At 46.8% G+C, this 24,827-nt stretch overlaps 1 long non-coding RNA gene across 2 annotated transcripts; it reads left to right on the top strand.

Annotated features, from left to right (window-relative positions):
• The first annotated feature begins 3,176 nt into the window (after window positions 1-3,176).
• On the top strand, window positions 3,177-23,241 carry LOC128939301 (uncharacterized). 2 transcript variants are annotated; one of them, XR_008483209.1, is made up of 4 exons: window positions 3,177-3,372; window positions 18,699-18,865; window positions 19,320-19,440; window positions 23,045-23,241. It is a non-coding gene; the product is annotated as an uncharacterized LOC128939301 (long non-coding RNA). The 2 variants fall into 2 exon arrangements; XR_008483210.1 differs by lacking the exon at window positions 3,177-3,372 and adding an exon at window positions 12,880-12,949.
• Window positions 23,242-24,827: the final 1,586 nt, after the last annotated feature.

Raw genomic sequence — 24,827 nt, 5'->3', positions numbered from 1 at the left:
GCTCTGCAGGTGTTAATGCCCATCCTGGGGAGGGGAAGGTTCCATGAAACTGCAGATCTCACTAAGGTAGCAATGGGTCCAAGCCAGCAGAAGAGCAGCCAGATGCCTTTAGCTATTAAAAGCTGCAGACAAGAACCTAAGGAAAGCATTAATCTACCTGGCCTGAGCAGGGATAAATCAGGTGGGTTAACCAGAGTTTTTCTGATCACAAAAGCAGAGCTAGGGCTGGAGGGCTCCTGCCTGCAGATCTGAGACTGAGTGTCCTGCAGGGAAGCAGAGCACTGGGGCTCCTTGCAGGGCTCCCCTGTGCTCAGAGGGAGGAAAGGAAAACACCTGTTTTCAGGCTGGAAGAGCAGATCCAAACCACACGGGCTGCTCAGCTGTCCCAGCAGCCTCCCTCCATCCAGAGGGGAGGCAGAGGGTGACCCGTGGTGCCGGTGTGGGGCAGTGCAGGCTGCATGCCTGGAGAGAGGGACCATGCCCAGGCAGGCAGGAGCAAATAGCACTGCCTACTGCAGCCAGGAAACCACTGGAGCCTGGGGAACCCCAAACCAGTCCAAAGAGACACTGATTGCACAGACAGCCCTGTCCACCTGCTGGCTTCTTCCTCCTCCTCCTCCTCCTCCTCCTCCTCCTCCTCCTCCTCGTCCTCCTCCACTCTGTCATTTAGGATTCTGGTCTCTGTCTCCATTGTTACTGGTCAGGAAGGTTTGGCTAACATCAGCTATGTGTGAAAAAGTACTAAGAAAGGAATTCCAATATTTGGCTGGAAAAGGAGAGCTTATCCACTGGGGCTGGGGCACTCTGCAACTTCCCAGTGATAGAGACCTTAGGGGTTGTGTGAGTCCAGGATGGAGGACTTAAAACCACCCAGCTGCAGACGGAGTGTGTTTGTGTCTTTTACCATTTCTCTCTGAATCCTGCAAAACTGCCCTGCAGGTAACTAGGAAACTAATGCACCAGAGATTATAAAGTGCTGTGTTGAAAACATTCCAAAATTAGCTTTCCTGCAGTCCAGATGGTGCACAGTGAATGCTTAATGGCATGGTATAAAGACTTTATTGGCACTTGTGAGGGCTGATCTGAGCAGCTGACTTGGTGCCTCTTCCCTCCGTGTGTAATGCATCTGTTGGAGCCCATGCCAAACCCACCTCCCACCACTTTGTATCTCGTGCAGGCCTGTGTGTGCATACAATTCCTAAATGACAGGAGATAATATTGGAAGAAAATCTCAGCAAGCTACACTTTACACTTGTTATCTTGAATATTCAGTTAACTCTCTGTCTCCCTCCCTTGTGCTGACTTCTGCTCATTAAGTGTTTTGACCTCCTGAGAGTCCAGGTCCAACGCTGGGGTAAAGCAGTGTGGTGTTTGTGCTGTGGGCTCTGGTCCTTGCTGTTCTTCCCAATTCCCGAGGGATTTTCAGACTGAAAATCTGAGACTGATGAGCCCTAGGGTGGGCTGCCAAGCTTGGAACAGAATCCCTGGCTGAAACGAGGGCTCAAGCTCCACCAGGTCCTTCTACATCCACACAAAGCTTCTTCCCATCCAACAGAATAACCAAAGCTCCTTACAACAAAATAGCTTCTTCCAAGGATTATTGAAATACTCACATACCACCAATATTGACATCTCTCTGTTTTTAACATTAGTATACCCCATGTTTTCTCATTTTATTTTCCAAATATCATCACAGATGACCAAGACAAGGCACAGCAGTGTGGCTGCATTTCTCTTCACAGAGAAAAGCAAGGCACAACTTCCCAAAGATTTTCTGGGATTCACATTCTCTGAACCTCAGAGAAAGAAAAAACAATTCTTATCTCATTTACTGCTCCTGTGTTTTGGAACAAGGGGAATGAATTGTGGAAGATTGTTTACCTGAAGGGAATTGGTAATTGGATTCTGGTGTGAGTGTTCTGATTCACTGACCAGTTGAGTCCAGGTGTGTGTGTTGGGCTGTTGGCTGACAGCCACGAGCTGCTGGGCAGTGGAGTTGAGTGCTTGTGCAGGTTCAGTTTAGATTCAGTGTAATATAGAATAATATAATAAAGTAATTAATGAGCCTTCTGATATCAATGGAACCAGATGCATCATTTATCCCCTTCATCAGGGTTGCCGTGCTTTTTCTATACAGCAGTACTGGGGAGGCAGTGTTGTGGCTCAGCACGTGCTAAGAGTAGGGTGCCAGCAGGTTTAGCTCTGCCTTGGCCAGCAGCTGACACACAGGACTTCTACAGCTCTGTGGGCACTTCCATGAGAGACACATTGGTGAATAATGAGATGTGACTGTCTGTGAAATGGTTTGCCTTAACTGTACTCATCAGCATCAAGGTTGCAGCAAGTCAGGTGGAACATCTTCTTGATCCTCTGCATCTTCTTGAAGGACAAGAAAGAGCAGCAAGCAGCCAGGCACAGAGCAGAGTGTGGTTTCTTAAAAGTGGGCATTGTGCTTGGGAACTGGGAATGAACAAGCACAGGGGTGTGTAAAGCTGGGAATGCTGGACCTCAGCCCTTTCCAGTGGGTAAGGAGCTGGATTTCTGCATCTCTGCTGGAAGGAGAAGCTCAGAACTGAGCTGTACTCACAAGTGCTTTGGGGCCATGTGGTTGTGCCTGCAGCCCCATTTCACCACAACCCAGAGCCCAGCTGTTGCAGATTTATGTCACTGTCAGCAGAGTGAATATCACCAGTTATGTGATGCCCACAAAGTGTTATCTATTTTCTTTATGTTTGCTGTGGTTTTTTTTCAGCATGCCCTGTAATGCTGACATTCATGGAGAAATGAAATAAAATCTATTTGATCAAATAGCTCCTCAAGGTCATATATAAAACATGGACTCAGCTAGATTTAATTGGGAGGGGAGAACCAGCCCTGCACTGCTCAGCCTCCTTGGGGTTTCCATGCAAAAGGCAGATGCCTTGACAAAGTTTCCAGCCCTGCTCAGCCACAAGTGTGGATATTTCCATGTGGACATGACCCCCTCATGCTGCAGAGGCTGTTTGTCCCTCCCCTGTGCATAAGGACAGACAGGGAGGCTCAGGGAGCCATATCAAAAAGTACAGCTTTGTTTTCAGTCCTGTTACAGGGTATCCATGGAAACGAGGATGACTTTCCAATCCTTTACTGGGGAAGGCACAGCATTCACTGCAATACAGTCTCTTCAACTAAAATTTTGCAAAACAGCTCCCCAGGGTGACTGTGTTTTATCCAAAAAGCCTGCAGTACAGCTGGTTGGAGGGAGCTAGCCCCTTTTAACCCTCCCACAAAACTGGCATTTCTCAGCAGGTCTGTGGATCCTGCTTTCCAGCTGGATTTCATGGGAGAGGAGAGCAGCCAGCATCTCCTGCTGACACCAAACCCCTTCCCAAGGTGCCTGGGGATGGAGGGAGGTGGTGGTGAAGAGGTGGGCAGGGTGAGTGGAGGCCCTGGGGGAAGGCAGACAAAACGCTCCCCTGGCTTCAGGAGCAGGGCTGGTTTGGGGACATCAGGGCTAAAGATGGGTGGCGTGTGTGAATATGTGATGCCAGGGGTCTGACAGGGAAATCTTGTTCTGCCTAGACATGGAAAATCTCTGGAAGTTTTAAAGGCTTAAGGAGGAAAATATTTTTTTTGAAAACCCATCAAATTTAGGAAATTCAAATAATTTCAGTAGTTATGCTGCTTATAAGAATTATTGAGTTTTTAATTCTTTTCGGGTGAAAATATGATTTATGCAGTTAGCTCAACAGAGGAGCTGATGGATGCATTTACAAAGCTGAGTTTCAGTTTTTATTTTCAAACTATGAGAGGCATGACCACTATATGCTAGGTACTTACTTGTACATGTGTTGCCTACTAATATATTTCTAACTTAAGGAAAGGAAAATGCTGAAAAATTAAAAGGGGCCATCTAGCTGTTTTTTAAGTAAGAAAGAAGGCTGTACCCTACCACAAGATATCAACAAATTTAAGAGAATAGAGCAAAAGCTTGAAAAATTAACATTTGCTCTCTCTCTCTCCATAGTGTCTGTGAGGCAGCTGACACAAAGCAGCCAAAACCATCATTAAATTAGGTATTGAAGCTGAGAGTCTGTAAGCATTTTAATTGCTTGATACCATGCAGGTTTGAAATAAAAGACCTTCATTTGAAATATTTTAGTTATTGAAAGTATTTTGAAGAGCTGAGAATGGCAGCAGTCATGTCGTGTTAAACATTTCTCTAACCTTCACTGTTCACTCTGAGCAAAACTAATTTACAAGAATGTTTCTTCTACATTTCTTCTCCAAGTATACAGTTTTCCATATAAGAAAAAGATATTAATTAAGCAGGATTTTTTTTCTCTCAAGCATTGCATTTTTCCCCGTCTCCTATATCTCAGTTGGCTCTTGATCCTCCCATATTAAGAGTCCTTAGACTGGATTTTCCTGTTGATCAAGGGAATGGGGTCTTGTAACCAGAGGTGTCATAGCTCACATTTGTCACTTTGCTCCCATTAGTAAGAAAAGGGATTTGTGCATCCAAACTTGCAGAGATTTGGCCCCACTGCTGTTCTGTGCCTGTGTGCCATTACTGAATAAAGGAGAAGGATTTGTGTTGGATTATTTGCTTTCCTAACAATTTGTTGCTCTGGTTTCCTATGGAAATCTGTAACTCCACCTGCACTCTCCTAGTGCAGCTGCCACACCTGGTGACCACTTCTCCAGTACTGGGGCTCTGGTGGGGACACAGTGGGGACACAGGACAGACAGGGGATGTTCGTGGGCATGTCATGGCTCTGTGGGCTGGGGCCTGGTGGCCCTGACCTCTCCTTGTGAGAGAAGGATGGGTTGGAAAAGCCATCAGGCTTCATGACCCCAAGGCAGGATGAGACCCGCTGGGTCTGCGTGCCTGAGCCTCTGCCACCCCCTTTCAGCACTGCTGCCAGAGCCAAGGGATTATATTGCAATCCCTCCCATTGGGAATCTGCTTTTCTGTGAGGAAACCTGCTCATTAGCCAGGCAAAAATAAAGATGCTTAAAAAGAGGTCATGCTCTCAGGCTCCTGTGAAATCACGTCTGATAGCAAGATTCTCCGTGGCTCTTTTTTCTCTGAGGCACTGCTTAATTAAACATGAACCCCACTGCTCCCCAGCCAGGCTCCAAAACAAAAGCCAGGTGGCTGGGTGGGCACTCCCCTGCTGCAGCTTTGTGCCAGCCCCACTGCCAGCTCCAGCAGCACAGCTGGGACTCCTGGTGCTCACTGGGATCTGTCCCTTCCCAGCCCCTCGGTCACAGCACGGGGAGAGAACGGGAGGGGGACAGTCCCCATTGCTGGGGCTCTTCTTCAGCGGGGCCGTCCTCAGTACACAACATCGCACCACAAACCCAGCTGTAAAGTTTTGCCCTACCCTCAAGAAGATTATTTTCCCTCTCTGCAGGTCATTTTGGTGGACCTGGTGGTTCAGAACAGCAAAGCAAAGCAAGGAATAGGAGACAGCACCAAAACCACTAAAATCCCCTCTTCCCTCCAAAGCAGACTATCTTCTGCAGCTTTCTTTGTCACAAACCTCCCTTCCTTGCATCTGATGTGGGATTCAGCAGCCAGACAGCAGTACAAAAAGGCCAGACTTGATGTTTGTTTGGTGGCTGCACAGAGCCCATAGAAATGTGTCTGAGAGATTTTTTCCTTCCTATTCAAAGCTTTACCTCCTGCTGAGTCACCAGAGGCTGGCTGAGGGAGCGTATCATGCATAATTATTTGGAAAAGCAATCTGACATGCTAACTCCTGTCCCAAAATGTGCAATTTGTAATATACAGAAGGGCAAAGCGCAACATAAATGCCTTAGAAGATTCCTTGCCTCATTTAATTCTCTCCTGGCAGATTTAACCAAGAGGCTAGGAAAATACAGGATTCAACAGGCACTTCCAGAGCACAGCCCTTGGTGCTTTCTAAACACCTAAGATGCCCTGTGCAGTGACTGGGTGGAGGCAGCTGCTTCAGTCCTTCTCTCAGCAGCAAGCACCAGGAGGTGTGGAATGACAGCCACAGGATCAGAGGTGCTCTGTCTCCCTCAATGACCCAGCAGGTAAATGCAGAAGCTGCCCTCCTCTCTCCTGAGGAGCTGCAGGAAGGCAGAGTGTGAGTGGAAGATGTGCAGGTTCACTCACATTTCCCTGTGTCTGGGGTACCTCTAGGGCACAAAGCAGATGTTCCTTTGGCCAGGAGACTCGTCCCTGCCAGGACAACATGGCAGGACAGCATTCCTCAGCAAACCCTCCTTGGACAGACCCTTGCTACTGTGGTGGTTCCAGTGCTCTAATGAGGGCTAATTCAGCAGGAAACAATTGGTGTTTTGATTTTGAAAGGCAGCAAGGAAATAAAGGCAGGCAGTAACACAGAAATATAAAAATTAAATAAAAGGTCAGCCTTTTAGATGGCCTTAGCCAGCCATATCAACTGTTCTCTGTTGCCTCTTCTCCCCACACAGGGATCCAGCTCATATGGTACAGCATCATTTGGGCTGTGTGTCCTCACACACTTTACCTTCTCCAGTGGGAATGTGGTCAGAGTGATAAAAGACCTGATGCAAATTTGTCTGTTCCTGCCTCCCCTGATTTATACAACTTATGAAGACCCCCCCATCCTGAGTCCAGATGTGCCTTTCCCTCTCTTCCATCCAGGGAAAGTCTGCTTGTCTATAAAATAAAGTGTAGGACTGTGGTGAGACTGAAAACCAAGAAGAAGGAAGGGGAAAGGAAAGGGGAAGCTGCAGTTCTGGTGCAGCATGGGCTGGGAAGGTGATGGCCCAGAGCACCATGGAGTTTGGTGCAGTTTATGATGGTTTTGCACGTCAGGGACATTGCTGATGAATGTGAAGCTGCAAATGAAGAGTTGCTTCCAGGACAAGAGAATTTGCTAATAAAAATGCCCATTTTTCTAAAACAGCTGGAAGCCTTAAATTTCCTGGAGAGAGAATGTGTTGATAGAATGATGGGATCTCTCTCCATCTCCTGTGGTTTGTTTGCAGAGTGCCATGCCAAGGGAGCAGCTCTCTCCTGGATGCAGAGGTGGGAAGGGCTGTGAGTCACCATTTGCCTTTCAGACAGAAAGTTGGTTGTCAACAGCTTCACATTTAAAAGAAGAAAAGAAAGCAAAAGTCTACTTGTGACAAAGGCTGGTGGCCAGTGGGTTGTGGTGGAGGATGGATGTGGAAGAACAGAGATGTGCAGGCAGAAGTTTTGACAGCATTTGATGGGGAGTGGATGGATAGAACACATATCATCATTTCTGAAAACATGAGGGAGACTTTTTCCCAAGCCTCCCAAGGCATTACAGTCCCTGCACATCAGCTCCTTACATTACTTGCTGCAGTGCAACACATGGCTGAAGTGCCTCCAGATACCCCTCATGTGCTTCACATGTGAGCAAACCAGCAGAGGCTCTCCCCAGGGCCCAGGGTCTGATTTGGGCAGCCCCTGCCTTTGTGAAGAGCCTCATGGTGTGTGGAGGAACGCTGTGCAGGACAACCCTGCTCCAGACAGGAGAGTCCTGCACATCTCAGCAAAAAAAACCTTGGTGGGGTTCGCTTCCCTCATTGCCACACAGAGTTTTCATTGCTTGTAAGGCAGTCTGGTTAAAGAACCCTTTTATGTCTTTCACTCAGCATTTTCATAAATAGCTTCACGTGGCCATTTGGCAGCTTGGTGCTGCTCTGCATTCAGTGGGAAACAGCTCAGTCCACCTGCAGGGTCCTCCTGCAGCCCATCATCCATGGGAGGAGGTTGAAGCCCCTGCCCTCATGCTGCAAGCAGGGACCTGCACCAGCCAGCACTGCTCTGGAGCTTTTGGGGTGCCCATGGTCTGGCTTGCCAGCCTGCCCAGTACTGGAAGGCGTTGCTGTGTCAAGCTGTGCTCCCAACTCTGAGATCCTCAAAAACTCACCTTGCCCATATGAAAGGGCAGCTCAGCCTGCCACCAGCTGCTGGCTGCCAGCTGGCAAGCCCTACTGGGACAAAAGGCTGTAGCCTAAAGCCACTTCAGAGAAATTATGGTGTCTCTGGTTATTTACTTTAATAACAATACAGAAGGGTGAGAGTGGGTGCTGCACCAGCAGCAGCACAAGTTTTGCCAGTGCTTGTCTGTCAGAGCCTAGCTGGATGGTAGCAGCACAATGCAGAGTGAAATGCCCAAATCCTTTGGGCTCCCTGAGCCATGGGAAGCAAAGTGAAGTCCTGCAAGTGCAGAACAGTGCCCGTGCTGTGATGAGCAGCTGTGAATGAGGACAGAGCTTGGAGCAAGCTCAGCTATGAGCACAGCTGGATGTGCGGCTGCAGCTCCAGGACTGACAGACACTCCAGGCTGGAGCTGAGGGCTGGGAGAGGCCTCACAGGAACAGCAGGGCACTGACAGGAGGGGAGGGCATCACCAGTGCACTGAGGTGGATGCCTGAGTGGGGATTTCCCTCAGAGTGTGAAAAACCACTCCCCATCCATATCACCTTTGCAGCCTTGGTAACCAAGGAGCAGCAGTGATCATGTTCTTCTTGTGATGAAGAGTTCAAGGACAAGCTCCAGGTTGGCTCCTGCCAGTGCTTCCCAGCAAACTATGTCCTGTAATTTGAGGGGCATAGGAGTTTTGTTTGATAGAAAATGTAGCATTCACATTCTCTGAAAAACATCCCTTCTCCCAGGATTGTTCTCCTGGGAAGCGAGAAGCCTCAGAGAAAAGGAAAACAATTCTTATCTCATTTGCTTCTCCTGTGTTGTGCTCACATGTGGAATGTGTTTGGAGATTGTTTACCCACAGGTGATTGTTTCATTGGATTCTGGTGTGAGTTGTTTGACTATTGGCCAATCAGGGCCAAGCTGTGTTGAGACTCTGGAAAGAGTCACGAGTTTTCCCTATTAGCTTTTTAGCATTGAGTAAGTATCCTTTCTGTATTCTTTAGTATAGTTTAGTATAGTATTCTTTAATAAAATGTAGTATTATAAAGTAATAAATTAGCCTTCTGAGAACATGGAGTCAGATCCTTCATTCCTCCCTGTCACAAGGTCCCTGCAAATACAATAAGAAAACATAGTAGATCAGTTGTCATCTTCAGGAATGAGCAGAAAGATAGAGTCAAGGCATTCTTTTTCTGTTTTCTCTTCTTTTACATTTGACATCCTGGCTTGTATCAGAAGAAGCGCAGCCAGCAAGGCCATGGCAGTGATTGTCCCCCTGCACTCAGCACTGGTGAGGCTGCACCTTGGGTGCTGTTTCCACATCTGTGCCCCTCACTTCAGAAAGGACACTGGGGTGCTGGAGTCCAGAAAGGAGCTACAGAGCTGGTGCAGAGTCCAGAAAAGATCTCTTATGAGGAGCAGATGAGGGAACTGGGGTTGCTTAGCCTGGACAAAAGGATCAAGGGAGACCTTATTACTCCCTACAGCTCCCTGAAAGGAGGCTGTGGCCAGGTGGAGGTCAGTCTCTGCTCACAAGTAGCGAGAGACAGGGTGAGAGGAAATGGCCTTAAGTTGTGCCAGAGGTTTAGTTTGGATATTAGGAAAACTTTCTTCACTGAAAGAGTTGCAAAGCATTGGAACAGACTGTTCAGGGCAGTAGTGGTGTCGCCATCCCTGAAAATGTTGAAAAAGTGTGTGGATGTGGCACTTGAGGACACTTTAATGGTAAACATGGTGGTGGTGCTGGGTTAATGGTTAGACTTGGACATCTTTTCCAATCTGAACATTTCTATGGTTCTGTGATTTTGGTTTATGTTTCTCTTGCTGCAGAGGTGGTGTGCAGGTGCATGTGCTGATACCCATATGACAGGCAGCTGTGGCACATGCACTGGGCTGTCTGAATCCCCTACCTGCATTCTGTGCATCACTCCCAGTGTGTCTGCAGCATTTTTGCTTCCATGAGCTTTGTTTCACCTTTCCCTCCACTCATTCTAGGAGCTTTAGCCCCTCAGACTTTTGAAGGTGACTAGACTATTCTGTTAAACTTGAAAAATCAGTAGAGACCCCTTCCACTCAACAGACACCACTTCCAGTCAAAGAGAGCCAGGTATCAGAGGGGTTCCTATCAGGGAGGACCCACATTCAGCTTCCCCCCAGGGCCCCAGATGGCTGCCTGGGGGCTGCTGGCTGACCTGCACTGCTCAGGAGTGTCTTTAGCTCTTGCTCTGCACAGCCCATGTAGCTGGGCACGGGAGAGGATTGTGCAGGAGTGGACAGGCCCCCACTGCTCCCCAAAAGTCTCCAACAGAGCCGTGCCAGCTCATCACTGTGAGTCATCTGGGAGTCACTGATGTGAAGGGATGGCCCAAGGTGCTCCTCTCCCAAGCACTAATCATGGGGTCCATGCTGAGTCAGAGGCACCATTGAAGGATCAGGATTCACGCCTGGCACACAGCTGTACCTGCTGAAGGCAGCAGGCAGGCTGCCAGCTCCTGCCTGGGGACCAAGAGGGTGGTGACCTGCAGGTAAGGGAAAGACAGAGATAGCACATGCACTGATGCCAGGGGGCTAGCTCGTGATGTGTGAGGGAAAGTTGTCTCAGTTACACGAACAAAAACCATCCTCCCTGTCAGAGAACACAGGCCTGAGTTCAGATCACAGAAATGCCGCTCTGCTTTATTGAATTGGTCAAACAATTAACCTAATTTTTAATTTTCACGACCACACAGGTCCCATAAGAATTTAAATATTGACAAAGAGCTAATACCATACATGAGGTTTAAATATAACCTCCTGGTATCTGTTAAGAAAATCAAGGAAATAAATCAATTGAGAATGCATGTGTTAGTGAAGAAATTTTTAGAAGACTTAAAACCAAAATATTCTGTGAGCAAAATTAACCTGGAGTGTCTGATCCTGGACTGAGGAACTTCTAAAGAAAACAAATGCTTTGTTCTGTACAAAGTAAGCTCAGTTAGAGACAGGACCAGAGCAATTTTTGCTGTACAGCTCTCAGCCCTGTGCCTGTGCTGTGAGCACCCCTTTGGTTAACCGAGTATCAGCTGGGTGGGATCTGCTACCCAGCACTGCCAACACTCTGTGGTCAGTGGGATGTTTCCCATACTTGTTGTTATTTCCCAAATCTCCAGCAGCAGGCTGGTATGAGGGGGTCATACCCCAGGCTCCCCAGAGCTGTTATTCCTGAGCTCCAGAGGAAAGGCCAGCACACCAAAGCACCCCAACCTGCAGAAGTCCTTACAGCCAGACCCAGTTTTCCTGAGTTTTAACCCACATCCAGTGTTCCCAGAATCTGCTGTGTTTCTTCCCTGGCTGTGGTGCTGCTCCTAGACATCCAGCTCCTGTCATGTCAGATCACGCCTCCCCTGCAGATTTCTGGCCAGCCACAAGTCCCCACAGTGATTTTTCCAGCTGCATTATTCTGCAGAGACACCAAGTAGCTGCTTCATGCTGAGCATGTGAGCTCCTGTCTGCACTCCCAACAGTTTAGTTGGTCACTTGGGGACAAGAAATAGTTTTAACGATGTTGCCCTTGTTTCTTAAAATGCACTTGTCTTTCTGCAGATTTTTTCTTCTGCCACAGCGCTGCCATGAGCAGGAGTTTGTTGTGAGCATCCCAACACATCTCTCAGCAGCTCCTTCCCTGGCAGCACTGGATTTGCTGAAGGTAAGGGACTCATGGACACATATTAAGAACACGTGGGAAACAGCCAGAGGGGCAGTGGGTGGTCATGTTCTACATCCCCCCACATCAGTGCTCATCTCTGTGTTTACAGGCAATGAACAAGGATTTGGGCTTTAAATATATTTCAGGGTAGAGTTTGGCCTCAAAGCTGAAAGCAGTTTACTAAACTCACTGTCTAGAATGCTGCTATGGTTGGGAGCTTGCACAGCGTTCCCACCAGCTCCAAGTGGCAAATGGAATATCACGTCTTGGCAGTAGGGAAGAACCAGCGTGGAAGATCTGGTGTGGGCTTGAGGGATGCGTCACATGGGCCTTGCCTGGTGTGGATTTTTGGTGTTAGATTTGGGGGCTGGCTCTGACTGCTCTCTGCTGGCATGGAAAGTCTTTAAGCAAATCAAGAATTGTATTTTATATTGCATGATGCTGAGAAGAAAATCTGTCTCAAAATTACCATCCCCACCTCAAATTTTTACAGTGGGGTCTGCAGAGGCAAGAAATTCAGAAGGTTTTCTGAATTCTCCCAGAAGCCTCTAGTATGGATTAGAATGCTTTTTTTTTCCCTTTCAGCAAGGAAGAGGCACTGACCCTGCTGCAGCTTTGCAGAAATGCTTGAGCTCTAGACATGAAAAGTGTTATTTTGCCTCTGTTTTGACTTTTTAGTGTATTCACTTGCAGTACTCCTGTAATTATTTTGCTTTGTTTGTTTTGTTTTCAAACAAAGAAACATCTCTTCAACCTAAATTTAGTGCCCCCATGTTTGTGAGCAATTTGCAATTAGCAAACAATAAATCTGTGTGTGTGTGGTGGGGGATAAGGACCCTGGTGGTACAGTGGGTGATGTGTTTTTCTCCCAAATAAGCAACATGTAGGAAAATACAGTTGAACCTGTGCATTCCTGCCTGTTTCTTTCCTGATGCAAACATGGGTATTGATGATAAGGCTATTGTTAGAAGCTGTCTCTGGACTGATTCACAGATTTCACCAATGCTCTCCCCAGCTGGCTCCTTGCAGTTGGCTTCTCCATGGCCCTCTGCATTCTGTACCCTGCACCCCCTCTCACCTGCTGAGAAGGCATTTGCACACTTTGCTGGCTGCTACAGTGATATTTAAATCAGGAAATGAAAGCATTGCATATCAACAGCCTCCTCTTAAATGATATCAATCCCTCTTTAATCTAATTCCTGCCACCCCCACAATCCCTGCTTAACTGCAATTTTTTAATTGATCTACTCCAGTGCTCAAGTTTTCTCCCTTGCCTTGTCTGCTACAGGTTGGATCCACCTCTGTCTCTTGCTCTTCCCTTCCCTCTGCCCTTTCTGAGGATGTTCCTGGCAGAATATGTGAGTCTTATTATGAAAGAGAGTGGTTATTATCCAGTGCAGTAGCCTGGAAAGGACTGGAATTTACATTTTAGCACAGAGGAAGGAGATTTGCTGCCATCTGCACCTGGTGAGAGAAAGAGCTCCACAGCTGGAGGCAGCTGCCAAACTTCTGCCAAGCCCCCTGCCTGTGAAATAAAGCAGGCTGCTCAGCTCTGCACCCAGCACAAGTGTTAAGTCTACAAATACATTATCAGGCAAAGTGCTTTTAATCATGGAATATATTTGGATTGCGTACAGCTGGATCTAGGCATGACAGGAAATAGCCATACACATGCAGAAAGAGAGGGTTTTTCCCATTTCCACAGTCTAAGCAGTGAGATTCTCTGGGTTATTATCCTGGTATTCATGTGAGTACCAAACACAATTCATATCTGTCACACGTGCGCTGCAGAGCAAAATGAAACTCCTGGAAATTTTACATCAGATACGATTAACCTGTTGTCAGCCCATTGCTTGGGGCTGCCAATAAAAAAAGGGAAAATTAGGAAAACAAATTTGCAATGTCCTTTCCTTATTGCATGGGCAAATGCCCTGTATTAGGCACAGAACTTTCCAAGAGCAAAGTCCTGGACTGGGGGGATGTAGCAGATAGGGGTTGGTGCAGTAGGTGCTGACATCATGGGTCAATGATGCCATCCTACTGACTCACATAATCTATCCAGGTAGTTAAATAGACATAGAATTGGGTTTTTTAGTGATGAATGCTTTGGGATTGCAGCCAACAGCTGTTCCAGATGAGGGCTGTGCAGAGGCTGCAGGTCAGTGTTGGGGCTGCTGCTGGACTTCCCCACAGGGTCAGCCACAGGCAAATCCTGCAGCCCTGGGGGCTCCCTGAGTGTCACCTGTGGGGTATTCTGCCTTCCCAGCAGAGGGGAGATGGTTTCCAGTTTGAATTCAGGGGTAGGTGTGGCGCTGTGTCCTATCCCAGCTCTGCAAAGCCTTCATCCCCATCCCCACCCTGCACCACGGGGGCCTCTGGCCTGAGGACAGAGTTCACATCTCAAGGACAAGGTGTTCCCTTCCAGGCTGCCTCCAAGGGCTGGGGCTCCTGGCCCTGAGCATGCCAGTGTGGACACCTCCCTGCCAGTGTCTGACTGGGGCCCCAGCCCTGGTTAATGTACCAGCACTGAGACAGCATTTCTAGAGCCTTGGGCCAAAAGCTGGGGCTGCTGTTTGAGGATATTCATTTGGGTATTTCACTCAGCAGAGGAGCTGAGGGGCAAACCAGCCTTATGCTGCCTGTCTGCAGGGGCAGCCCTGCTCTCACTGCAGAGTGCCAGGATTGGTGCCTGGGTTTCTCACCCTGCAGAAAAGCTGAGAACTCTTAATTCCCTTCCCTTCTTATTTGTTTTTCATGAGTCACTCAGTAAATAACTGTCCGTGTTAAATGCTCAGGTGGGAAGGCTTTGGTGTGGGACCTACCAAAGTGCTGCTGGCACTGAGGGCCAGCATTCCACTGGGAAATCTGTCATCATGAGCTGCAGACCAGCTTGCAGGCAGCCTTTGAATATCACTAGCAGAACATACATTTGATTCCTCAGGTAAATACAAATTGAAAAGGTAATATTTAATTGGCATTTAAGTAAGCAATATAATAGCACATGATCTCTGCTCAAACTTGTTTGTTCTGGTGCAGCTTCTGTCCAGTGCTGACCGAGACTTTGAGAGCTCTGCTGTGCTGCTGCCAGGTCACATCTTTGTGCCTTCCTTTTCACGAGGCTGAGGTGCAATCACACTGCTCTGATGCATGAGCCTCACACGCTCCTGTTCATCTCAGACTGCTGTAGTAAATCAGGAGGAGCCTCACTGACACCCATGGCATCAGCATAAAAGCAGTAAGAGCCACATCCAGAGTAGCAGGGTGATTCATTGCCTTACTATTTGCAGGCTGGGCTTGCATGGCTGCTGTGGATGCCAAGGGAAGGGAACTGCCACAGCTTAGCATTACTCTTCCCCTGCATGCCTCTAGTGCCATCCTTTTATCTTAATGAGGAGGTTCAGTGTGTCAGTGGGAAGGACATGGGCTCACAGGAGTCAGCTGAATTCCATGTACTTCCATGGCAGTGGATGGTGCACACCAGTTGGTAAAATGATGCAGGATCTTTCCACCCACCTCTAAAAAGTTGGTGTGTTGTATGGACCCCTCCAGTGCTGACTCTGCAGGTGGACCTGGGGAGAGGCTGGAGGCAGGGAGTGGTGTGGCTGCACAGGAAGCCATACCAGGTTATGGATGGATCCCAGCACCAGGAGCAGGTCCAGCCCCAAAGCACCAGAGCTGCGGGATGTGCGAGGCTGCGGCAGGAGCACCAGCAGGAGAGGATGAGTGAGTGCTGGGCTCCCACCTCTGCCTTCCTCCCTGACCTCTTCCTCTTTGTTTTCTTCCTGTTGCTCAGAGCAAGCTGCTGAGTCAGAGCAGCAGGAGCAGGAAATTCTCTGTTTGGAGGGTGAGATCAGAGTGTTGCTCCTGCTAAGCAAAAGCAATTTATTTTGCTTTGCTGGTGATTTCAGCGTGACCAGGAGGCTGGGCACACTGAAATGGTGGTCACCATGCTAACAGGCTGCTTGTTTTCCTCACACCATCATGGATAGCACAAATACAATGATACTGGTTTCACAAATTAAATATTGTATGTACTGTAATGAAGTGTGAGCTGGATTATTAAGAACAGGTCAGAAGACTTTTTCCACACCCATTTTCACAATGAGTAATTATGATTATTCCATCCCATCCAGAGGACTCTAAATTTTAATTGTATTGTAAATTGTCGCAAAATGCTTAATCTAACACAAGGGAAAACACAAGGAGGGAATAAGAAGCAGCTTTTCATCTAGTGATGTTACAATGGTTAACAGGATGCTCTTAGAGGTTTTATTAGCTAAGGAAGTGGGACTTTATACTGATGGATAAAGGTTTGAATTTAATTGGTTTTGGCTCTGAAGGCTTACAAAGAAATACTTATATTGGGCTGCAAATGATATTTCCCTTACAATGCAGAGGATGCCTTTTCTCTGTCTAAAAGAAAAGCACAATTCTGCTGCCTTTCTTCATAAAGGTCCCTTTCAGTTAGAAAGTTTGCATGATGAAGCCCACAAAAGAGAGAGCAAATCTGTTTTTCTAAGGGCCTCTCTCATAGAGCAAAGTCAGGATTTTCTTTCAAAATTTTCAGTGCAAAAGGCAAAAAGAAATTCTTAATTTTCTTAGTTTATGGCAACACTCATTTTGACAAACAGTACACTGTTTCCCCAGATGCACATTAATCTCCCTGCTCCCATGGGCTGTGGCAACAGACCCAAGGCCTTCACAGTCCACAGTGCTCACATGTTAATTTATGTTCTTAAATCATAGCTAAAGTCATCATCCTGTTCTTCCCTCTCCAAAAATACTTAGATGAGGTGCCCACAATTTTGATGGCTGAAATCAGGACATGTGCATCTTGCCTTATATGAATATGTGAAGAGGAACCTGAAGAGCTTTTATTTTAATAGGGAAAAGATTTAGAGCTGGCTTTCTTTCTCCCCTCTCAATTGGTTTTGAGCCTTGGGTAGCACAAAGCTATTCATAATTTTGCAGGTTACTGGACTTCCTCTGCCTAAAAAGCATCTTATGCTTCCCCCAGCTTCCTCTCAGAGAACTGGGTAAGCTGTGGAAGCACTGCAGTCAGGGAAATCTGGAAAGGTGCTGAGTTCTCCCAGACCCTCATAGTGCAGAACAGCAAAGGATCTGGTCCAGGTACCCCGACTCATTCTCCTCTTCCATGCCCCTTGCAATGAGGCACATCCTGTTGTTCACTCACAAAAACGCAGCCTTGCTATTATTTCGGAGTTGTAAGGGGAGGAATGAGCATGCTTCCAGTTGCTACTTTTTCCAAAGGCTCTTCCTCAATTCAGAAATAAAAGGACAGGTTTTTTTTTTCCCCAGTGTGAAACACTGCAGCATCTTCTGCTGATGCACAAACCAGCACAAACCCTCTTGGGTGAACAGGCTGCTGGTGATCTCCTCAAAGGGTGGGAACCCCTGGGCTTTCTCACTCTGCCCCACGTGTGCTCTGCTCGAACCCCCAAGGTCTCACTTCACCTTTTGCAGAGGTGAGGGACGAGCTGGTACAGGAAGGAAGGAGTTTCGCTTTGCTGAGGACCAGGGAGTGCAGCTGGAGCTTGTTTGGTGGGGTCCACCTGCAGATGGCTGGAGCTGCTCAAGCTGTTGGCCCCTTTCACACTTCCATGGAGGTGTAGAGCAGGAACTCATCTTGGGCCAAGCCTTTCTGGGTATGAGAAGAAAAGGATTAACTAATGGACAGCATAATTAAATAGGGGGTGATTGCCATCTTCATTTCCTGTACCCTGCCCTGGGAGGATAATAACAGGTTAGGCCACCACATCAAAATGTTCTTGAATACCTTTAGTGACACGACAACAAAAGCTAACTGCAAAAATGTCAAGAAAATCATGGAGTCGGCAATGTCTCTTGGCATTCACGGTTCTGGTCTTACTGTGGCGAGGCAGCTCCTTGGAAGGTGCTCAGGAGTTTGGTAGTAGGTAGGTGTCATGCCATCTTTCCATCTACTTTCAGAATAAGTGCAAAGCCTTCTGTCCTTCTCCAGTAACAATGGTTACGTGAGTGATCCCATTCACACAATGTCACCTTCTGTAAAGAAATATTTGGAAAGAGGATTATGGGGTAAACAGAGTTTTTCATGGGCAATGCAGAACAGACAAAAATAGGATTGCCATTTCTATGAGCCCTCTAGTGATAAAATGGGGCTGTGAATAGCATAACTGGTCAGTGAGACAGCTATTAATCACAGAGTGCTGTAGATCATGCTTCTGAAGGGCTGAATTTGTTATGGAAATTGGAATTCATTCCCTAAAGAAACACATCCTAGAGCAATCCCATTGTAAATGTATGGCAAACAGGTGGAAGCCAGCAGCCCTTGGTCATAGCAAACACAAGGAGTGTGGTCCCTTTAGCTGTTTGCTTATTCTCCTTCCCATCCCATTTCCCTTCACTGTGATGCTGAGGCAGATCTGCATTGCTGTTGTGCCCACAGGCCAGTGCTCCTCACAGCCAGGCACTGCACAACATGATAGTGGAGAAGCTCTCCTATGGCTATGGGGCTAACAGTTTGGTGTTTTCTACTCCACTGCTTCATCCTTCAATCATATTATCCCAGTTCAGCAAGCAACAACAAACCAATTTTTAATTCAGGAAAATGGCCAAGACATTTCTCTTCTTCAGGGTGAAATAAACACAAAAGTTGGCTGTAGGTTGTCACCAACTCCTACTCATTTTCATCCTGCTGCACTGGGAATTAGAGCACAGTTTAATAATACATAAGGACAGGGATGATGCATTGAGAGTTTAAAACTGATTTTAGTCCTCATAGCTTACTCTATTGTAGAACAGTGCAGCATTGGGAGGCTGTGTGTTTATGGCTACATGGGTAGCAGCATGGGTTACAGCAAAGGATGTCCCACTTTTGGAGGGGAAATGGAAGTTGAGTTTCTAATTTATTTGGGGTGTTTGCGATGTGTAAGTGCCGTGCAGGATTGGTACCTGTCCCACAGAAAAGCCATGTGCCCAAACTGCCAGGTGTGTGACTGCATTGCCTTCCTCACCCCTCCAGCCCAACTCAGTGGCACTGTTGCACCCTCAACTTCTCTGCTCTGTTAGCAAACCAAATATAAAGTGGATCCTGATCTTTTTCAGGGGGATGGGACCCTGCACTTTGCACTTGCTTCCATTCCTCAATCTGAAGAGAGCTCATGAAAAAGCAAGCACAATAATTGATTGGTTCTATTAATATGTCCTGAACTGATCTCTTGCACTGACCATAGCTTAATGAATAATGTTCCCAGCAAAGTTTGCAGGTACAAGTAGGAAAATGTTGTTGCTACAGATATCCTCTGTGATGCTAAATCCTCCTTTTCATCATGCTCCAGTGCTTTTGCATGGAAGCTCCCCACTCTGTACTGCACATGTCCTCACAGCTTTGACCCGCACTCACATATAATTTGCTGCTGCTGCTAAGGGAGCTCATATTGTGTTCATGATGAAAGCTGCATCAACAATATTGCTGCAGGGGCAGGTCTGAAAAGATGCTGCAGACCTGGAAATAGCTGGGAGGGGAGGCTGGCTGTACAAGCCGGCCACTGCTGCTCTGGGCAGCCAGAAATCAAGGCAGGTTTTGACCAAGGGTAAGCTGCAGCACCTGGGACCCTTGTGCTCAGCTTTGGGCCAGCCCAGCTGTGATTCCAGGTGCTTTATCTCACAGAAAAGCCACCTGCCAGAAGTGGCCAGGTGACTGCCTTTTTTTTCTTTCCTGTGCAGCTCCAAGCTGTGATGGTCCTGTGGAGCACTGGCAGCAGTAAAACATCCAACTGCTGGATCCCTGCCTCCCTCTTGGGGTCTCCCCTTCCCTGCATCCCAGTCTGAATGGGTCTCTGGGATGGTGAGTGGGACAAACAGGAGAAGCTATCTGTGAAAAATCTATTGAAATAATGTTCCTGATAGTTAGTGCATTTGCATGTGTAATGGCTGAGGTGCTTTCCCTGGATTATGCCATTGCCAGTTTGGGAATGGCCATAAGGCATGTCTGCTCCAAGCTAGAGTGAGCAATACTGGAAAGTGCTGGGTGGAGCAGGGAGGGGGGCAGCTATTATGTGCACATGGTCATTACACATGTAAACACAATATTAAAAATAGAGCTGGTTGAATACTGCCAAGCATTTCTCTGCTACCCGTTGGAATTAAAGGCAGACATGGGTTTGGCTGGAATCCCTGCCATTTTGTCCTGTGACCATTTCAGTGTGATAGAAAAATGCCTGAAAAAGAAAATGGATAACAAACTCCTGTGTGTCAGTATTTAAATGAGAAAGTTTTGTTCCATATGGGGTGGGACACTGTTCAACACAGCAGTGGCAGAACAGGATTTCTGAAACCTCCTGCCAAGGATTTGCATCCCTCCCTGGAGGAGCAGAGACTGCTGAGGTGCAGTAAGTGAGCACAAATCACACTGGAGAGCACTCAGCAAATAGAGTTCCTGGGGGACTGATTCACCCTGGGGGAAGAGCAAAGATCAGCACAGTGGCTCCAGAGGACAGCAATGCCCTGCATTGTCATCCATTGTCACAAGAAGCTCTTCATTGCAGAGATGACATGGAAAAAGTGGGAACCTTTGGACTGAGAATTAGCAAACTGGGACAGAATGTGAAAGAAAATCTAAACCCAGAGACCCTCAGGCTGAAAGGATGAAATTGATCCTGAATATTCAGAAGAGGTAAAGAGCCAGTGAAATTATTTGAAAGCTTGGAAAAAGTCCTTACTCATGAACACTTCAGTCTGTTTAGTTTATGATAAGATTGAGAGGTGATGTGATCAGGGTGCAAAGATACTTTCCTAGGGAGAAAGCAGTGCATACTAAAAAGTAAGCACTACTGTAAGCAATACTGCCTCCTTGTTTCCTTATATTTTTCCATCCGTCTGTCAAGTAATATAGCAGAAAGAAAAAGAAGACAGAGCTGGGACAAATTTTCATGAATTCAGCTTCAATGTTTGACATGCAATTCCAGCCACTGTATTTTGCACATAAGCTGCTATATACCAAGTTGGTGCCCTTCAAGGGTAAAGAGGGGACTCCATTTTCACCATCCAAAATTTGGAACTAGGTGAGTATCCTGGAAGCTTTCACCTGCTCACATCCTCTCTTGCCTTCCATGTAAGGAGGGTCTGGACCAAATGTGATGTCTTCCCAGGGTTTGGACATAAGGGAAGGGTCCTGGCACATACCAGATCTCCTCCAGGTCTTCAGCAGAAAAACCAAACCTGTGTTGCTCACAATGCTGGTGGGAAGTGCACTCTGGAGTGGTTAATGAGGTCATTCTCAGACTTCTGGAAACTTTAAGTGGTTTTTAAAAGTAATAACCTGTTCCAAGAGCTAATTTGCTTTGAAGGAAATTAGAGAGGTAGAAAGAAAAAGCAATACAACCTTCAGCTGTCACCTCTGCTCCTTGTCTCTACCTGAGGCATTAAGCTGTTAAAACCTAAAGTGAAACAAATATTTTTCAGGCAAGTGATGGCAAGATAAAAACTTACTTTTGTTGCTAGAATTGACAAAACCAAAACCAAACCTAACCCCTCCACACTTGCACACTGATGGGAGAGAAGTAACTTACTCCTGGCGTGAGATATAACCTACAAGGCGTTTCTGTTAGAAAGAGGCATCCACGCTGGGAATAAGCGGTGCAGAGGGATAAAGCCGAGGGCAGGGCAGCCGGGATGGCTCGGCAGAGGGAGGCAGGTTTCCATGGCGATGGGCGGGATGCTGCGCGGGCGGCACCGCGCTCCCGCAGGAGGGGCTGGTTGCTCTGGAGACAGGAGCGTGCTCCGGGAAAAGGCACGGCCGAGGGAGTGGGACAGGGACAAAGGGACTGCAGGGCAGCGGCCGTGCCATGGGCTAGCCAGGAGGTGAGCCAATGAGGCGCTACCAAACTGATGCATTTCCCCACAAAAAATTCTCTTTTGTTCTTAAAAACCGCAGCCGTGAGCACACGGCCTGGAAACAGCACAGCTCTGGAGGCACAGCGTCCAGCTGACAGCGCAGGGAGCAGCAAAGGTGTCTACAAATTAAACAGTAAATAAAAGCACAGCTGGCGGGAGGAATAAAAAGGACATTTCAGAGTGAATGTGCATCCCTCACTGAAGTCACCACTGCAGTGCATCTTAGTACCTGAGCTGATCAAGGCTCCAGGAACTGCTTCTTGGTCACCCACAGCACCAGGAGAGGCCCACAGGAAGATACCAGCAGGGACAGGGTTGGTGGGATGGTCTCTCTCCTCTTCCCTACAGTCCCATGCTGGGAAAACACACAATTGATTATTCAACCTAGAGTTTTCCCCTCTAGCCAAAGAGAGTAACTTCACACAGTGAAAATCATTAAAGGTGAATACAATGGCATAGCTCATAAAGTGCAGGAGTCTTGCTTGGTGGACAGCACATATACAGGTGATGTTTGGGTACATGGTGGAACCATCTCTCTTCAAGACGATGCTCTAGATTTCCCCCAACCTGCCCAGACCTGAAGAGATCCTGCCTTGTCTTTGTTCCTGGCTGGGTTGACACTAAAGAAGAGACTTTGCCAGGTCCAGAGCTGTAAGACACACCTGAACTGCAGAGAATGGAGACTCACATTTATGGATCCTCTTATTAATGTCTGTAAGGCCCTTGTGACAGCTTCAGGTGTTACGGTGTCCTCATGGCACTCACACAAGGGGACAGCTCTTGCAGTTTGCAGAGGCACAGACATGGACAGGAGTGGGGAAGGAGGGCTCCTCTGTTGGCACTGCCTGGCTGGCCATGGTGCTGGGCTCACATCAGGCTGGTGTGAGGGACAGAGCCAGGGCTGCTCCCTGCCAGCGTGGGACAGGCTGCAGGACAAACTGGAGGCTCCCAAGTGGAGCAGATCCTGATCTGCCCCCGTGCTCCCCGGGGATGCAGGAAGGGACTGTGGGAGCTGTTCTCTGCCCATTCCCAGGCAAGGAAGCGCTGGCATCCATCAGCAGTGACCATGCCAACACTAATCCAAAGCTGCCCCATTTCACATTAATATCATGTTTCACTCTACCCCCATTAGCACCACAGCATGAGTAACCTCAGCTCCTCTCCCACCCCACAGGCCTGAGCAGCAAGACCAAAGATAAAGGATTATTAGCTACCACAATGGGATCAAAAGAAGTTTGTCATCTATAATGGACCATGGGATGCTGATCATTTCTCTACACTAGCCCATTAGTAACAGGGCTTTAAGAAGCTGAAAATGGCTTTTAAAAGTAATTATATTTTGAGAACTACAACCACAAAGTTTATTGTGCTCATGAGGATTTCATTCATATCCTTCCATATATTGACTAATATCATGTATTTTGCAAAGAGAATTTATAATTTCTTAATAGAAAAATGCAGATTTATATAGATTCTTGATTTAACAAATTTAAACTTAGTAAATTTTTGACCAGTTCCTTGTATATGCAGTTATGCTCCTTTTTTTTTTCCCCCAGAATCATACCCTTTTGCTGCTCAACACCATTTTTATTGGAAAGGATTTACCAGCTGTGCAATAGTGAGACTGAAATGGTGTGTGGTCCCCTCCCAGAGCTGCTTCCTGCCCCACAAAGGACATGGACTTCACTGTGCCAGAGTGTCCTCCCTGTCAGGTCCTTTTCCTGAAGAGTAACAAGAAATAAAATCTCTGAGAATTAAGGTAAATCCTAAATATGTCTCATTTCCCATCATTTCAGCCACATTGACTTTATTTTGGAGACATTTTCTCGGCAAAATTCCCCCCAGATTGTTGAAGATGGTGTATCTCTGTAAATCTGCTAACCTTTGTTTTTCTCCTTCAGTTACATTGTGATGGAAGAAGATTTTTACAGTAGCTAGGCGCTCTGTTTTGGCCATTTTCCTCAAAGTTTTTTTTATGTAGCCATTGCAAATGAGCCCTTTCTACAGCACATTCTCTCAGGGAGCTGAAATGTGATACAATCCAGGTGAATTTGTTACAGCATTTCAGGGCAACTTCTTGCCCAACCCCAACAAGAAGCTTCCTTGGACAATAAGTGTCAAATAATGTTACTCATGCCCCTAAAGAAGTATTCAAGGGGAAATTAAAGATAAATTCAGCGTTATGAACAGTCATGGCTATTAGTCATTAGTCATCACTGTTTGGGAGTGAGAGTGACTCTGTTTCTGCTTTATTTTGTGTTTTGTGTTCACAACACCTTTCCATTCTCCCTTACAGAAGAGCATGGATTTTTAAACTGAGAATGTGTCTTTGATATTTCTGAATCTCAAGACTGAAGTTTTTTTAAACTTCAGTTTAAAATGGAATTTAATGCTGTACAACCCTGCCTAACTCTCATTTCAAGTGACTTAAACCATGCTTATTGTCGTCAGCTACAGGAGATGGTCTGTAGGTGAAATAATGAGATCTGCCCTGGCTACATGCAATATAAATCCAGAGTTGGCCTTTTCTGGGGGTAGCACAGCAGTAGCAGCAAATATATACACCATAGGAATTCTGAATAAGAAGCAAACATTAAGTTTCAGTGTTTTACCCAAAGGAAGATATTTATCATTGCACTGGAATGGGATTAATTAAAGGCTATTTTAAAACTAATTTTCTCTGAGTTTTATGGACATTATTATCCATCAGAGCAAAATGTGCTCCATGAGCACCATAAACACACGCCTGAAGTCAGCTGCAAACCATGAGCCATTTGTGGAAGAGTGCAAACACTTGAGACAGCTCCAGGGCAGAAAAAGGTTCCCCCTGGGGAAGAAAAAAAAAAAAAAAAAAAAAAAAAAAGAGAAAGAGACCCTCCTGCTGTGGGGCCCAGATGAACTCTCCTTCCTCTCCTTCTCACTCTGAGGGTTCCTTGAAAACCTCCCAGCCACATGCTGATGTCCCTGCATCCCGCTCTGCTCTTCTCCTCTGACATGTGACAGGGTCACAGAGTGAAGGGATTGATTAAAAGCTCCTTGTTTATGGCCCAGTAATAAGTGCATACTGGTTTAGAGCATGTTTCCACATGGCTATGCCAAAGTCTTCTAAAAAATGCACATGCAGGGAGGTCATCCTATGAATCCTGTTTGCACCATGGATAGCTGGCTGAATTCAAATGTGCAAGGCATATACATTGAGAAATGTTATATTCAAATGGGGAAAACTTTCTAGAAATATTATTATTATTCACCCCCTGCTATCAGATCATAGCAATCCAACAAGACCTGACTGCTTTGAATTATTATTCATGTACCATAGAATATGTATTTTTTAAGTAG

This window comes from Melozone crissalis, unplaced genomic scaffold (assembly GCF_028551555.1).
Source record: "Melozone crissalis strain CALT ecotype California unplaced genomic scaffold, PUWL_Pcris_2 ptg000027l_1, whole genome shotgun sequence".
Taxonomy (NCBI): Eukaryota; Metazoa; Chordata; class Aves; order Passeriformes; family Passerellidae; genus Melozone; species Melozone crissalis.
This window is presented reverse-complemented; position numbering and strand designations above follow the sequence as displayed.